General features: G+C 39.7%; 1 protein-coding gene across 1 annotated transcript in view; it reads right to left on the bottom strand.

The window, feature by feature from the left end:
* TTC29 (tetratricopeptide repeat domain 29) overlaps nucleotides 1–13648 on the bottom strand; it is a 228177-nt gene extending 214529 nt beyond the window's left edge. The window contains exon 1 of the mRNA XM_064416703.1: nucleotides 13526–13648. The gene's annotated coding sequence lies outside the window, so the exon portion shown is untranslated. The remainder of the gene's footprint in view (nucleotides 1–13525) is intronic.
* Nucleotides 13649–13812: the final 164 nt, after the last annotated feature.

Below are 13812 nucleotides of genomic sequence, written 5' to 3'. Positions count from 1 at the left end.
CACAATAGTACAGATGGGAAGTTAATATCTTGAAAATAGTGTTTTCTGGATGATTTGCTGCTTTCAGAGAACAGGGTTTCAAATATGCATGTTTCTGCTTTCCTGCTAGCTTGTCCTTATGCTATTTATAAACCCAGGAAAAGCAGGAAGCACCCTAAATATATATTTATATGTAATGGGATAATTTTTTCTTGTCATTAAGTTTCAATATTAAAATTGAAAGAGGTCAAGTGTGACTTGCATAGGTTTTGTTCAAACTATTTGTGAAACCCCTGTCACAGTCCTGCACTTACTCCACTGCCCTCCAAGTTCCACATCAGCCTTTGTGAGGGGCATTTCCATCTGAAGCACGCGGGCTGGGTGCTCGCCTGCCCCAGACAAGAATGGCCATTGCCATTTACATGGTCTGTGCCTTTAGAAAGTGCACATTCAGCACAGCACGAATGGAAAGGGAGATGCAGAACTCCTCGTGTGTCCAAGTTTCCTAATGTTAAAAAAATATAAATACATAAAGTAGTCAAACATTAGTTGACTACTAATCCTAATCACCTTCAAATTCACTTTTTAATTAAGTAGGAAACAGAGACAATGACTGTCCTGCAAATCTCCAGGCTCTCCAGGTTTGTTTTTGGTTTTAACATGCTGCAGAGCCTTCTGTTTCAAGGTCATTTTGGCTTCACCGAGTGGAAACAGGTCACAGTGACACGCAGTGCTAGAGCTGTCCATCTGCACACACACTAATTCTAGTTATTTCTGCATTATCCCAGCCCTGTTTTGCCTCTTTCACTGCAGAGTGTCATAACAAAACTGATTAGCACAAAATAAATTCAGCAGCTATCGGGCCAAACAACTGTGAGCGCTCTGCATGGCAGGCGCTTGTCCAAAATTGATGTTGGTTGATAGACCCAGGAATGCCACTTCTATCCCAGGGAAGGAGAGTGATGAAAGGCACGTCTGAAGTGCCTGGTGCTGGCTCCCTGCCCCAGGAATGCCACACTTCCCTCACTGGGGCTGTGATAAGCCCAGCTATGTTTAGCAGCTCTGGCCAGCAGGCTGGAGATGGGAGCAGCCAGAGCTGCTGCTGTTTGACACACCAGGTGTCCTGTCAGCACACAGGCTTTAACCTTCAGCTGGTCTTGTACATGCTCCTAATGTTAGAGACACACACAAACCTGGGTGGTGAGGTGGGACAAAAATCACTGTGAATTAAACAAGGAATTTGGTTGGGAGAGTAGAGACACATAGATCTCACTGCAGTACTTTGGCAATGAGAAATCAAGGCTGAGCTTTTGCTGCTGTTGCTGTAAAGTCCTGTGGGACTCACAGCTTCCAGTTGTGGGAAATGAACTTTATCAGAACAGAGAACCCTGAAAACCAAACTGAAAAGACAAAACAAGACAAACACAGTTCTCTCTTCAGCAAAGATGTCCTAGAAGAGTAAATTTTGCACTATTAGTCACAAAAACATAACCGTTTGAAACAAAAGTGTCCTGAGACATCCAAAATAGATTTTCTTTAAAGCTGTATGCTCTGACACATAAGCACAATTGGGACATTATCTGAAAGTCGAGGATGATTTGCACTCAGAAACGTTCATACCTCTAGATGTGTTAGCTGTTGACATCATGTTTTTGAGGTCAATAACTTAAATTTTAAAAAATACACACACACATTTAAATGTATCTCCACAGCAGGAACTAAGATAGAGCTGCAGTTATTTTTTAAATTTATTTCTTGTGTTAGAAGAACTACAGTTTTAAAAAATAAATTTAAATAAAATCCTATTTTTATGACCTAGAGTAATTTTCAGAGTGCTTTGTTCTTATACTCATAGAGATTAGATTTTTAAAATTTGAAATAAACCCTATTAAATTAAAATAAATTTTGGTAGAGACTAAACAAGTATTAAGTGATCTGAAAACTTTTTCCTCCAGATTCTGTTTTAAAAACATTGGAAAAGAAAAAAGAAAACTGAAAAACTTTCTTTGCAATGATCAGCTTCTAAATATTGGGAAGCATGAAGAAACCTAAGAACGTGGAAATTTAATCTGAAGGAGAGAATAAACAAGAAGAAGCAAAAGGACAATAAACCTTCAGCTTTCTAATTTTATCATTCTTTCTGTGGTAGAAAAAACAGAATACAGTGCCAACTTAGTGGATTGCCTCTGGCATATGAACTAGAAATTTTAATATTAAAAGAAAAATCCAGAATAAATTCAACAGTACTATTTAGGGCTGCTCAGAGGGAATCAAAGACTTAAAACTGACTCATGACTGGTAGAGAAGATGCAAGTGTAGATTAAGAGGGTCTGAAATATCATTTATCCTCCATTAAGCTTTAAGAGAAGGATGCCCACAAAGTTAGCAGAAGGGCTCCCTTCCAGGTGTCAGAAGACAACTGATAAATATTATGGGGAAAATGGTGATGCAAGAAGGTGCATCCGAAGCATTTCTTCAGCAAGATGGAGAAAAGGTCACCAAGCAAACTTAAAATTTAATGACAGCAAAGTTACACTACTCAAATCATCACCTGTGGGACTTTGCCCGAGAAGATGGCAGAGCCATGGCAGGTCAAAATCCAATCTCCCAGGCAAGCCGGTAAGGCCAAGGATGTGGGATATACAAGGAGCATTTACAGTGGAAGGCTGTGGAAGTCAGCAAGAGAGGTACAGAACTAAAACCAGCAGCAAGGCAGACAAAGGCACAGCCTTGCCCTCATGCACCAGACAGGTGATCTTGTCATAACAGGAGATCAGGTTGGTCAAGCAGGACCTGCCTTGCCTAAACCCATGTTGGGGTCTGACCCCTTGGTTGTCCTGATAATCTGTTCCATAACCTTCCCTAGCACCGAGGTCAGGCTGACAAGTCTGTAGCACCCTGGATCCTCCTTCCAGCCTTTCTTGTGCCTGGGTGTTACACTGGCAAACCTCTAGTTGTCTGGGACCTCCCCAGTGAGCCAGGACTAAAGACAAATGATGGAATGGCTTGGTGACCTCTCCCACTAGCTCTCTCAATATCTTTGGATGAATTCCATCCAGCCCCACTTGGACACTTGAACGTCAAAATGCCAGCAAATTGTTGACTAATTCCTCCTGGATTGCAGGGGATGTATTTTGACCCTGTCCCCATCTACCAGCTCCCCTCAGGATAACCTTTCTTTCTGCTAAAGACTGAGGCAAAGAAGGCATCAAGTACATCAGCTTTTCATTCACCCATGGTCACAGTGTTCCCCTCCACCTCTGAAACAGGATGAATATTTTTCTTGGCCCTCCTTTTGTTGTTGCTGAATTTATAAAAACACTTTTTGTTAGATTTTACTGTGATGGTCAGACGGACAACTTCTGATTCTCTTTCTGTATGACCTAACAACATCCTTATTCCTGAGTTGCCTGCTCCTTCTTCTTTCTTTTTTAACCCTGTACAGCCAGGCTGGTCTTCTTCCTCACCAGCTCCTCTTTCAGCACACAGGGATGTCCTGCTTCTGCACCTTAAAGATTTCTTTCTTAAAGTGTGTCCAGACTTTTGTTATTAAGGACTGCTTCCCAACCAACCTCCAAACCAGCAACCTAAACAGGCCAAAGGCCATCCTCTGGAAGTCCAAGACAAATGTTTTGTTGACCTCCCTCTTTACTTCACAAAGAGTCAAAAACTCTATCCTTCTGTGGTTTTGATGTTGGAAGATGCTCAACACAGAACTAAAGAAAGTTTAAGGATGCATGGCAGCCACTCCTAAAACTACAGTCTATTTAGTCTCCTAAATCTACAATCTAAAGCACAGGGAAGGCTTTGCATCTTGGAACAGTAATGGAGCTGCTGTTCAGGCTTGTTAGAGCTCACAGGGAGAGGGAAGGCTTGGGTTGTGCTCCTATGGAGATACAAAAAAGATGCTTCTGGAGCAAAGCCTCTGGCAGTGATAGAAACTACCAAGACAGAGAGAGGCACATTTGAAACACATCATGTTTGGGAAGCCCATTTTATTAACAGCTTTAGTGTTATTTGACAAGCTCCCCCCCCCGTCTCCATCAGTGTGTTAGTCTCAAAAATATTTCCACTAAGATTTTAAAATAAATACAAGCTCTGTATTCTGACACACAGAATTTGCCAGGGGTGCTTTAGCAAAGGAACTCACAATGTTACTGCATGACAATTAAATTAACAAACAATTGGGAAAAAAAAAAAAAGAAAGCTAAGGAGCACTGCAGAGCCAAATGTGTTGATCCTTTTCTTCTTTAACTGCAGTTTTTGGATTTTTGCCACTGAAACTCAAGAGGACCAGAACTCGGCCATTTGACTTCTGAACAATCTACCTTAAGATTACCATCATTCCCTTCTCAATTCCAGTGCAGATGATAAACATCTCTCAAATCAGCACTAGATGCTTCACTTAAATCATACCTAAATTAAATTCTTGCAAGGAGTATGTTTCCCCCCCAAAATCACTGAATTTACTTTGTTTCTTTTTTCCTTCTCTTTCCTCTTAATCTTTGTCTTTCATGCTCCCAAACCAACAGGCTGACTTGTCCCCATGGGCTATTGATGGCATTAAAGTGGACTGTTCAGCAGCTGTGCCCTACTGGCCACCCTATTGATTGGTTTCTCACATGGCCCTTAATAGGTTTATTGATATTTTGGATTCATTTTGTCCTGATTTTTGCCAATCTTCACATTTTCACAGTCAGGTTCCATTTTGCTTGAGGAATGTATGCAATTAGCCCAGCTCTCAAAAGGCACATTCTTTCAGTAATGATTTATTCAGCGGATTTATCTACCCATTTCTTTGCCTTTTCCAGTGTTTCTTTGTTTTGAGGTTTTTTGGCTCTCATTTTGTTTTGGTTCATGTCTTTAGGTAGGATCTGTGTATTATCTGCTGTTTTCTGAATGCAAACTATCTCCACATCAATTTTAAATCTTTCTGTGGACCCCAGTCTGCCATTATTGTCTGACCATATTTTAAAACTATTCTTATATTTGTAATACATTTTAATATCCATAAATGTTGAAATCTTTTGCTGGCATTAACTGGCATAGGATGAATGTTGTTGCAAGGTAGAAGTACTTTACTTCAGACAAAGGTTTGATTCTTTGCCTTTAGGAAGAAAGGCTAATAAACAAATGCATTCGAGTCTGAGCTGTTACTCATTTAAGTCTTACTGAAGAGCAGAAAACTGATCCAATGAAAATATTCGTTCCTAAGATTTCAGGAACTATGGAAATTGTGCAGCTTCTGGAACATCTTCAAAAGACAGACTTTAAGTGAGTTTACTGATTGCTGACAAATATTATGCCACCAAATGTTTCCATGTTTCTCATATGCTGATTATTTAACTTGATTTTGTGTAATTTTACTATTGAGATGGTGTTCTATGAAGTCAAATTTCCATTAACTTCTGACTTGGTCAGACTTTCACCCCACTATCTGCAATATTTAAGGGCTGGAGGAAGAACCCAGAATTTTGGAATTAAAAATCATCTTGAAAAAACAAAAGGCTTTATAATTTGCATCATAAAGTCATGAAACACATTTTTAAAAGCTCTATATTTAAACAAATTGATAAACTATGGAAAGCATCAGCCTTTAGAATATCACACAGGGTTTTTGCTTGAAAATAAGTTTAAAACTGCCTATGTGCTCATAGCAGGGATTAATGCTGGGATGTCTCTTATGTTAGGCTAGGCCACAACAAACAAACCAGAGATTTAGTAATGTCAACATTTTCATGTGAGAGTTTTTGTTTATTTTTGTTTCTTTATTTTAAGTCTTACAGATTTTACCAATATGACTTCATTTCATTTCAAGTAAGTGTTTATGCCCATAATCCCATTATTTCGCTATCATGCTCTGAGTTTCATTGACAAACCCTTCATCAGTTTTAAAAGTAAACAAATTCTTCACCATAGGCACTGCTCAGCCACATCTGGCATAATTAAACCCTAATTGTAAGCAAGGCCTCTGGACTCTCCTTCAACACAAATTTAAATGCATTTGAGAAAGTAACATTTTTCAGGTGTTTCTCAAACAGTAGAGGACCCTAATACAATTCCTTTGAAATAACATATATGTTTCTGGAAAATAGGTCCCTCTCTAAGTTATACTTGCACATTGAGTTGCCTCGATTTTTAGCTGAGTTGGAACCAAGACTGTGTCTGCCTTTTGTTTACACAGGAGGATTAGAACAGGAGGATAAATGAGGGGTTCTTGGCTGGCTGATGATTATAGAAATAACAGAAAGACCTCATAAAACCAGATAGCATCCTGCTTCAGATTTGCAGCTCCAAAAAGCTAAAGTTTGGCAGGCACACACTGTGGTTGAAGCTTCCTTATTTGGGAAGAAAAGAGCAGTAATACTAAAAAGGTTGAGAGAGAAGCAGTGTTCTCTGAGAAGACTTAAATTCAGATAAGCTGAAGCAGGCATATATTAACTGGGCAAGCATCAAACTGATGGTCTGATAACCACTTCCAGTGGAAGAGTTTGGAGTTTGGCTCTCTGAAATGTGTTTCCAGTCAATTTTTATTAGACAGCAATATTTAATATTTGAATACAGAGTGTTCCAGCTTCCTTTCCCTTTGAAGCCTGGAGTGCTATGGCTGCTCAAAACAGGGAATCAGAGAACCTCCTGTTGCCTTTGGTTAGCATCATCTCCCTCAGAAGCCAGGGAGAAGGCAGTGCCAGCTGCTGGTTAATAAGCAGATGCATTTTCCTGGAAAGCTCCAGGCTGTAAACCACACCAAATTGTCAACAACAAGGGTCAGTGTTCAGTCTGTGCCCTGCTGGAAAACTACCTGCTATGGGCAAGGCTGGAAGGGACCCCTGGAGGTCACCTAGTCCAACCACCCTGCTCAAGCAGCCTTCCCTAGAGCATTTACTCAGGATTGTGTCCAGATGGCTTTTGAAGATCTTCAGGGAAAGAGAATATTAACATTTAGTATAATCAGATCCTCCGAGAAACTATGGGGTTAAAGAGAGCCTCTAAACAGCCATGTGGCCTGTTTCTCTGCACAAGTACCCCATGTGGAACAACACCTACACCTATGTCTTTCCTGACCAACAGCTGCTTCATTTGTTCTCAGAAGCACTTCCCATGGCAGACAGTTTGTGGGGTTCCAGTGAGTCACCTTCCTGGTAGGTTTCCTAAAACCTAATCCAGGCTGTCTTTGTGGCAGTTTCAGCTCACAGAATTTACTGTCCTCCTACCCCACCCAAATGTAGGGGGAAAGTTACCATCTGTGATTGTGGTTTTTTATTAGACACTGACTAAGTGGTGGCCTCAGAATTCTCTAGACTAAGCAGCAGACTGACTTTTTTTTATAGCTCATGGTTTCTAGACTTGGGACCATTTTTGTTGTCCTCATCTGTAACCCCTTCAGTGGGCCAACTTCTACTTGAGTTGCAAACTCACAAACCTGAGACATTATTCTAGTTAAGATGCTACCACACTTAACACTTTTGGGATAGCTCTCCTCTCTTGTGCGGTCTATGCTTGCTGTTGTGGCCCAGCAAGAAAAGTCCCTTTTCGCCACATCAAAATAATATTCACACAAACAAATCCTTTTTAGACAAAAGGAACAACACAGGAACTCAGTCATCTGTATACAAACATAGGTCCTGTATTATCGTACCACCAAGAGACACCTGCAGCAAGACTCTTCCCTTTTCTTCTTCCTCCCAGAAGTCACAAATCACATCTGTCAGCCAGCTGCAAGGATCCCCCCATGGGATCTGATCCACACTATTCTCTTAGTAGCTCAAATAATGTAAAAACCACACAGCATTACAACAAAGACTTCCTGCATATGGAAGTCAATACTTTGGGGCACAACACATCTTCTGCATTATCATATATTTATGAACAGAACATCTGTGGGTCAACTCAACATCCTACATTTAAAATCCCTGTTCCAGGGGTTCCAGGTGGATTTGTAAAATTCTTATCAGATGATTAAAAAAAATTCCAAACTGAGTACGTAATTTCTGGCAAGAGCATATTAAACATTAAACCTGGATTCTAACAGAAATTAAAGATATTCCTGAAAATCCTCCCTGCTGCAAATATCTGTGTATCTGTCATAAAAGTTGTGGAACTTAGGAATCTTGCAGACAAAGACAGTGTATCACATGTGGACTGGGTTCTGTTGCACTCAAGAGGATCTACAGGGATGCCTACACTTCTCAGATCTCAATACATTGCAAAATATTGCACCTTGACTATATAAACCTTGGCTTCTTATCTCCACATTTGCCTGCTGCAGCCCCACTATCTCTTATTTATTGTCTTCAAAAGATACAGGGAGGGTGAAAAGGATCTCAGCAAAGCTCTGGAAAGTCTCTGGAGCTGGGAGACTGAGTAAGGCAGACCATTATTCTTATAGCAGATTATTTATGTAAGTTTGGCTGCTGGGACCAGCTTGCACACACACAAAACATGATCAGCAGTGACTTTAAGGCCTGGCTAGCTTTATATTCACACAGTGTCCAAGACAAGCTAGAACTGAAAGGCTGATCTCCTGTAAAGCTAAACAGGCCATGCATGGAGCATCCCCTTTGGAGTTCACAGACCTCTTGGTTGAGCTGGGTGTAGCTGGTAGAGAAAATAACCAGTTATATCTGCCCCTAAATTCCAGTTAACTCAAACCAGGGGTTTGGCTCAGCAAAAAAACCCTCTGACCCTCTATTGCAGAAAACTGCAGCAACAGAGGAGAAATTTGGAACAGATTTTCTCAAGTGTTTCTAATGCATCCAACCTTCTCTCCCATAAAGGCAGTAAGCACGTCCCTTACACACAGGGGAAGCAAGCATATATGTATGAAAGTTTATATGTAACTTGAAGGAGGAAAGGAATCTACAGCTCCCTAACTGTTTTCAAAAGCCACAAATGATCCTAAATTTCTTTATAAACACATCTGAATGTCACAAGGAAAAAGTTCAGTTGTGTACCCTTAAGCTAATTTACTGTGTTGTAAGACTTGAGATCAAAAACTATTTAAAATGACATAAGCAGAAGACTAGAAAAAATAGTAAGAGTTGCAACTCATGATAAAGGATATAGTAATGCATCAAGTGGAAGAGTCCAGCCTTTATTTATTTCCAAAGAGCCTGGAAGCAATTATTAAAGCTGAAGAGCTGAGGGTTTAATGAATGTGGAATATTATTACATGTCAAAAAGATCCTAGTCCATGATTTAAAGGATACAAATTAAATCAATCATTTGATTAGAATTGCTTTAAGCAAAGACCTAAGTAAGGAATATTTGAGAAAAGCAAATATAGAATCTGTAAATTAAAAAAAAAAAAAGAAAGAGAAAGCTACAAAAAGGAATTAAAGTATTTGCACTGTGAAACATGCCTTACTAACAAGCAAGTAAAACAGTAGAGGTCTGGAGAAGCTCCCAGCAGTGAGTTACATCATTTACTGCAATGCTTGACTAAATTTCAAATAGACTTGGAGTGCAGAACGTTCTCTGTATAACACTAGCAGGCCAATTGTGGGCCCCAAATAAAAGGAAGGGATTCATCATTTACCATCCCTTCTGCAGCTTTCTTTTCATTACAACAAAAGGCTGTTTCAATTAGAGCTGCGCGGATTCTCTGTGCTGAATTCAGTTCAAAGTGTTCTTATGCAGTGCCAGCATCTCCAGGGATCAGCCTCCCTGACCAGCAGGGGCCAAGCTGTCCCAGTGCTGGGACTGAGATTTGTTTGGGTCAAGCTCTGCTTGCCATCTCTCCCCTCAGCTCTCTGCAGAGTGCTGGTTCTCAGAGAGGAGCCTGATCCAAACTCTTCCCAGCAAGTTCAACTTCTGCCTCGCACCCTTGGGCTGGATCCTGAGGCTACTGGAGGGCACCAGGAAAGCTTCCCCTTGGCAGCTCTCCTCACCCCAACAATGCCAGAGATCTACATGGAATTGCCATCCCCCAGTCCTAACAGAAACCTTAAAGGGATTCTGACAGGTTCTCCCCTAAAGACACAAGGACACCCATGCACCCAGCCCATTTAGAAAAGTACACATAATACTCAAAGCTTTGTGCACCTAATGATAGCTCCTGCAGCACTGAAAAACTCAGGCATGCAATGGGCTGCAAGGCATCTGCAAGCTGGAAGAAAATCCATACACATTTAAAGCAATGACACTGCATTTGACAATCCTAATTTTTAGAATTAATTCAATACACTTGACTCGGCCTACGAGCTAAAACATGGCACCAAAAATATACTGCATTTCCTGACAGCTAGAAAGTACAAAATACTTTCAACAAATTGATTTCATCGCTGAGTCTCATTTACATTATGTAGAGTAATGTATAGCTGAATGGTAAAAATAAAACAGGATCCATCTTAGAAGTGCAAATGCCTGTAAATGGCTAAGTACTCAGAGAAAAACAACATAGCAATTGTGTCCATTACTATTTAAATGAAATAAACACAGCTGAAGGGAACACAGCAACACAACTATTGCGTAGGCTCTGACCATTCCTTTTCAATACTGTGAATAACAGGAGCATCTCCAGACACAATTTCCAAAAAAACTGAACTCTTTTGCCCTCAGTATGTTGGTCTGTAAATATAACAGCGTGAAGTGTTCTGACATGCCTGTGAGATTATGTCAGATCCCAACAGCAGATGCTGATTGGCTGCTAGAGCAAGTATTGTTTATATTTTTGTATATAATACCCTTTCCACCAAACCCAAACTTTCTTCACTTTCTATTGTTAATAAGTTAAAGTATTTAGCAAGCTTTTGGCCAGCACCAAACCCCAAACCAGTGCACTCAAAAGTACATTCTATTGTATAACACTAATAATTCCTTTTTTCCACTTATTTCGGGATCTCATAGCACAGTCCCATATTTAAGCTAGATTTTTGAGTCTTAAAACTTCCTCTGACCTTTGCCTGAGGATGTCCAACATTATTTTCATTAAACACTTGAAATTGTCTGTAAAGGATACACAGAAGTCCCTCTTTTTGGAAGTGAGTGATGTGGCCAAAAAACTTTCCCCTGCCACATTCATTCCACAGAAAAATACTGGTAATATCTCAAAAGAAAAAGATGGCCCTAACTATGAGAAGGAGTTTGACTCACACCACTTCTGGGGCAGCAGCTGCAGCATGCTGCACTCAAGAATGACAAGGAAATGTTCTTTTACCTTTTTTTTTTTCCTATTCTAAAATAAAAAGTAGCTCTAAGAGAATTTCTAAAAATAATTTTCACTGTCTAGTGGATTAAACCAGACACTGGGAAATAGTAAATTTACAATTACCTATATGTCTTTATATCAAGATGCAATGATCCTTTCTGATTAGAGGACCATGCATAAATGCAACAGGTTTTTTCATAGGGAGAGTAGGACTGTGTAGAGTGCCCCAATGATAGATCAAGGGCAAGTCTGGATTTGGAACTTCTGAACTCTTGACGACTTGGTGTGCAAACCAAGTACTAATAAAAAAATATTCCCCACTGCTGCTGATCTACAGCTCATCTAGAGTATAATTGTAGTAACACCTGTGCTATTCCATTAGTGCAAAATTCTGTGGTAAGGAGGGCATAATTATTAATTGTTCCTCACATAATTAAAGACCTAGGTTGATATTTATATGACCTCATGTAGCATTATTCTGATGTAGATACTCTTTTCCCCAGAAATGGGTCTTAGCACTTAAAACAATGGATGGCAATGCCCAATGGTTGGCAGTGTGGGGCATCTTTTGTTAATAGTGTTTGACATGAGAAATATCCACGAATAAGATTACCACAGTTCTTTTGTCAGTCTGCTTTAGATACAGAAACATATTAGTTTATCCTTCTTGCTTGTATAGCTTTGGTTTCATCAGCCTGATGGGAACTGTGCTGCTCATTCTGTGTGTTTCAGCTGGAAGTGGGATATATCTTGGATGAAATGGGAGATTAGCATGAAACTCTTCCCTCAGTAAACCATCCTGTTTACCTCAGTACTTCTTTCTAGGCAGAACTAGGAGGTTGCAAACAAAAGGGGCCCATTGCAGGGCAGAGACACAGAGGAAACACATGACTGTTAAAAAAAAGGAGTTGTTATAATGAAAAAGGAGTGACGCCTTTACAAACCCTAAAACTCTAACATACACATAACACTGAATGACAACACAGAGAAACCTACTCCCATTGTGTCTAAATGCTACAGACAAAATATTAAACAGAGCATTAGAGAAAAACAGTGACTACAACATGAAGGGAAATTATTTATGTCAGAGTTTTGCAATGGAAAAATATCCTGAAGAAACAGAGCTGAATTGAAAGAAAAAAACTGAAGAGTTTAGAATGACTCTTAAACATGCTTGATCCCAACTCTTCTCAATTATATTCAAAAATGAAAAATAATCACAATCCATACTCGCCCCAAACTAAAGATAACTGAAAGTATCCCATTCCCCAATTTCTGGAAAATGACCAAGTCTTTCTCTTTAAAGAAGTAAAGACATTTCAGGACGAGACAGGCCTTCTTACACCAAAGTCCTAATTGGAAGAACATGGCATGACCTGCAGCAAAATGTTAATTAAAACCATTCTGCATTTCTTTTCCAAGCAAAGTCCTTTTGTCTGACTTTTATAGATTAATTTGACACACTCCCTTCCCTTGCCTGGAAAGTTCTGGGGTTTTTTGTTTATTCTGTACAAAGCATGAAATTATTGTCTCTAATGCTTTGTTCTTTCCTATTGCACGAAATTTAGCAATATTTTCAAACATATTTGTAAGATGACGAAGGCCAGAGCTAACATATGAAAAACACATGATTGTGCCCATTTATATGGAGAAAATCCATACTCAGTATACATGAAAACCAGCACTGTAGCAGCTAATTATTTTTTTGTCCTCAAAGCACTAAACTACCAATTAACTCAACACACCTCCATGTTTCTGATGGAAAATCAATTGCAGAAACAGTGCTGTTATAAACCCTTCCATCATCATCCAACACAAATACATTTCTCTATTTGCATGTACATGAAAGCTCACTTTATTTAGAAAGGCCTGAAAGAAAATTCACTCTAAATTTATTTTACTAATACTACTCCTTTCTCTCTTAGGCTGTATAATCTCTTTTCTCTCCTTTCAAATTAAAAATTGTGAGGTTCTTACGCCAACTGGCAACACCACTGAAAAAGAGATTCCTTCTAATTGTATTCTAAATTCTCAGGTTCTAGCAGAAAATGGATATTGTTTAGAGCACTGAACATAATCCTTTTACTTTCTGCCCTCCAGAAAGCTCTCCTGTGTCTAATGTGAAGTACTCTTCTAAACACACCAGCAGTAAAATCAACCAAGTTGCATAAAGTGCAAAGAGATTTTGTTTTTCCTGGAGGCCAGCAACACAGTGGGACTTGGGCAGACCATTTCATACTCAGTAACACTTCTATTCCCTTTTGATACATTGCCCACCAAAACAAGAACAGGCAGAAAAGACCAAGAAACCAAAGAATTAAACCAGATTTTCAGAAATACATCAAAAAACAATTAAAAAAATCCCCACAAAACAAATTATAAATATTCATTACATACCATGGAGAAAAATCAGATGGCTTAAGTAAGAGGTAGCACCTTGTTGCTCCTGTCCTTGCAGGAGGAGAGGGAAGGAAATGAAGTGCTTTTCCCGTGGTGCATCCTGAGCCCAGGTGGCAGCAGTTACCTCCCAGGCAGTGCCTTCAGCTGAGCTGGGGAAGGCAGGAGCAGAAGGAAGAATCTGATAGTAAATCAGATTGTTCTCAGTGGGGAAAAGTAAAAAGAGGTTGAGGGGACATTAAGAAATGGCCAGCTAGGAAAACCTTTGCTTGGAGAGTTTAATTTTT

Source organism: Passer domesticus, chromosome 4 (genome assembly GCF_036417665.1).
Source record: "Passer domesticus isolate bPasDom1 chromosome 4, bPasDom1.hap1, whole genome shotgun sequence".
Lineage (NCBI taxonomy): Eukaryota > Metazoa > Chordata > Aves > Passeriformes > Passeridae > Passer > Passer domesticus.
The sequence above is the reverse complement of the archived record's forward strand: the minus strand, read 5'-3'. Positions and strand labels throughout refer to the sequence as shown.